Source organism: Miscanthus floridulus, chromosome 16 (genome assembly GCF_019320115.1).
Source record: "Miscanthus floridulus cultivar M001 chromosome 16, ASM1932011v1, whole genome shotgun sequence".
NCBI lineage: Eukaryota > Viridiplantae > Streptophyta > Magnoliopsida > Poales > Poaceae > Miscanthus > Miscanthus floridulus.
In genome coordinates, this window is record NC_089595.1 from 52292749 (window position 1) to 52296266 (window position 3518).

General features: G+C 39.9%; 1 non-coding gene across 1 annotated transcript; it reads left to right on the forward strand.

Annotated features, from left to right (window-relative positions):
- Positions 1–679: 679 nt before the first annotated feature.
- Positions 680–786, forward strand: LOC136514613 (small nucleolar RNA R71). The gene has a single exon (XR_010773764.1). It is a non-coding gene; the product is annotated as a small nucleolar RNA R71 (small nucleolar RNA).
- Positions 787–3518: the final 2732 nt, after the last annotated feature.

The window sequence follows — 3518 nt, forward strand, 5'->3', positions numbered from 1 at the left end:
CTCATTGAGTCCATTTTAATAGATTCGAGAGAAGTTTCAAGTTTCCATAGAATCTTTCCCGAATCATAAACAGGTAGCATGGCAGCAATTTGAGCTATTTGAGTTTCGATCATTTTATTAAAGCTCAATTGGTTTTTAACAGATGAAGATAGGTTTTCAAGTTTTGTATTTATGTTTTCTATCATTTTATCATTATATGAAAGCTTTTTAGTGATATTTTCATTTATTTTTGCTTGGCCTAGGACCAAGTCTTTCGAGGAGGGTTGATTTGAATAGTAATTTGAGTTGAAGTTTGAATTATCTCCTTGTGGGCAGGACTGGTTGTTCCACCCATTATTGTTACCTTGTCGTAACCCCTTATTGGTGTACAATGCTTCTTCATGGGTCTTGCGATAGTTGTTCCCTGAGTGTCCAACCTCACCACAGTCTGTGGCCTAAATGGTGCTCTTCATGGCTTCCTTTTCAGTGGCACGCTCATCCAGTCTTTTCAATAATAAGTCCAATTTTGTGACAAGCATATCCATCTCCCTAGCTTTAGTTTGTCGCCATCTTCTCGATGAGTGCCATAGCATTAGTGATAGGGAGGGAAAGGAAGGCCCCTACAGCAGCGGCATCTACGTGCCCCTTCAACATGGGTGTGAGCCCCTCATAGAAATTCTAAAGCACAAGCTAGTCCTCTATTCCATGGTGCGGGTAGGCCTGGATGTAATCTTGGAGCCTTTCCCATGCCTCGAGGATGGATTCGAGTGAAGTCTGCTGGAAGTTTGAAATTTTCCCCCTCAGGGCATTGGTTTTGCCCATGGGGAAAATTTTTGTGAGGAATGTCACAGAACATCTGTCCCACATACTGATAGCTTCCATTTCCTGATAGAACCACTGTTTTGCCTTCCCCACAAGGGAGAAGGGAAATAGATGGAGCCTGATGCTAGCTGGTGCGATATCTTTGATGACGATTGTGTCGCACAACTCAAGGAAGTGTTGCAAGTGTGCACTTGCATCCTCACTAGGCAAACCATAGAATTGGTTTGCCTACACCATCATAATGAGGATATTCTAGAGCTCAAAGTTTCCTATGCCCGTGTTGACAACATGCCCAATGGGCACATTGGCAATAGCGGGGGTGTAATCACAGATTGACTTGGCCATAGTGGTAGTAGCGGATGGTATGGGGGTGACTGGTTCAACTACCGGCGTTGTAGTAGAAGAAGAAGCGGTACGAGACCTGGTATTCCTTAGGAGTGCCTTCGGATTATCGGTGTAGTTGTTTGGCAGATCAAAACCACTCATAGACTATCCTATTCTCATCCACAATAGGAAGAAAACAAGTAGAATTAGCCTACATAAACTATGACTACCATTACATGCATGTGATCATTCTTCATGTCCTACTAGATTCTTTAACCTATGTCCTTCCTGGCAATAGCACCAGAAATGCTTCTTGGCATTTCTTAGCGCAGTCACCAAGTGTGGAGGTTTTAAGTCCATCACCGGCAACGACGCCAGAAATGCCTATTGGTATTTCTTAGCACCATTACTGAGATTGAGTTAATCTTAGCAACACCGGCAAGAAACACCAACTATGATAGTTCTTAACGATTACAGAGAATATCTGCAAGTGCACAAATCTATCATTGTAGCATTTCATCTGGAAGTATTCAGGGCATTGTTATTTATATTTTCCCAAAGGAGGTCAAGGTATAAGAGTGTAGCATAGATATAAACATGATTACATACTTGCATAGTGGACCATAGTTCATGACAGGGGTAAAAATGGTATATCAAGGATAGTGGACACACATCTGGGCCAACCACAAGGATAAAATGAAAACTAAGAATAAAATAATGTTCCTAAGAAGAGCCGGCATGTTCTAATACAGTAGTGCAAAGAATAGTTAATGATTATACAAGTTATATGACTAGAGTTAGAACTAAGTGTGAGATGGATGGGGAGATCTTCAGGCACTGGTCTACTAGCAAGCCAAGGAGACTTTAAGACTCCTACACAATATCTAGACTGGGGATTACAAGGGACGGATAGGGCTATCACCACCTGCCGCATACCCCTCAACCATGGGATACCGTCATATCTGAAGGTTCTCATGTACCTGAGCACCATGCCCGTGTACAAGGAAACTATTTATATCCCCTTGGGACTCTGACCCTACGGATCAACAAGTAAGAATATGGGCAAACCCAAAGGAATGACGAATTATCATCCCAACCCTAGCTCTACTTCTACTCATACAAATCATATGAATGATTAAGCATGAAGTTAAACATGTTAAGATCATGACACACAAACTATATGCTAGTTCATATATCATGATTATAACAAGACAACTATATTTTAGTTCTATAGCACAACTATATAAATGATATGAGAGCATGACTATGGAAGAAATTCTCTATGTATTCATACCAAGTTCTTCTCTCTTTTCTTCCAAGGAGACAAGCTCTCCAAGTAGCTCTAGCTAGCTCCAAACTACTACTAAGAACTAAAAGAGTACAAGTAGAGAGAGGTGAGGTGATAGCTCCAAATGATGTTGTGTGTCTTGAAGGTGAGCTCTACCCTCTTATTTATACTAATGTGTGGTCGGTTTGGTGCAGGTAAATTAGGAAACCAGCGTGGACTGCCTCCAAATGATGTAGACATACAATAGGTGGTTACTAAAACAAGTGACAAGTTAATAAATACCAACACATTCCTATAACTTGTGAACACTTATCATAGGAACCCCATTTTATCTAAGTAATTAACGAATGAGATATAGTAGGATGACATGAAACTTGCGCTTTCTTGCTAAGTACTTGGGGTTTTATCTTTACAAAACAAAAATTCAAATACCATGTTCCTTGAATGATATGCAAATACCCACCAGAGCCATAAATGCTCATACATGACAAAAAAAACTTCAGCATATGCCTCTTACTTTGTGTTGAGTTTGGTCAAGTTTTGTGACCTCGATTGAGAGATGTTTCATGCTTCCAAGATTAAAATGCACATAGACACCACATAAAACTGCTATTCCTACACTGGGAATACGCTAAAACATGTTTCCATCACTAGCAAATAAATACTCCATTCTCTAAAATATGATCTCCCTAGCATATTTCTAGGAGACAAAAAGGCTATGCAAAAAGAATTGAAAAAAATGGGACACATGAAGGTCCCAAAATATTAAAAAAATAGGGACACATGAAGGTCCCAAGATATATGAAAAAAATGATGAGCACATGAAGGCTCATAAGAAAAATAAGCTAGCCATGTCTAAAAAATAAAAGCTAGAGATCATATCAAACAAAGGAGTATAGTTCCACCAAATTCCACACACTTGCACAGTTTTGATCTCAGAGTATGACGCTTCTCTCCGGTGAGGTCTGGAGTTTGACTTTACAACATATGTAAGGTAAGTGTGCCTCAATTTTTTCATCCCTACCCAAAACTCTAGATAAACTTTTTAGAAATAGGATGATCAAAGGGAAGGCTAACTCTCAACATATGCCTTGGTGAGGAATCA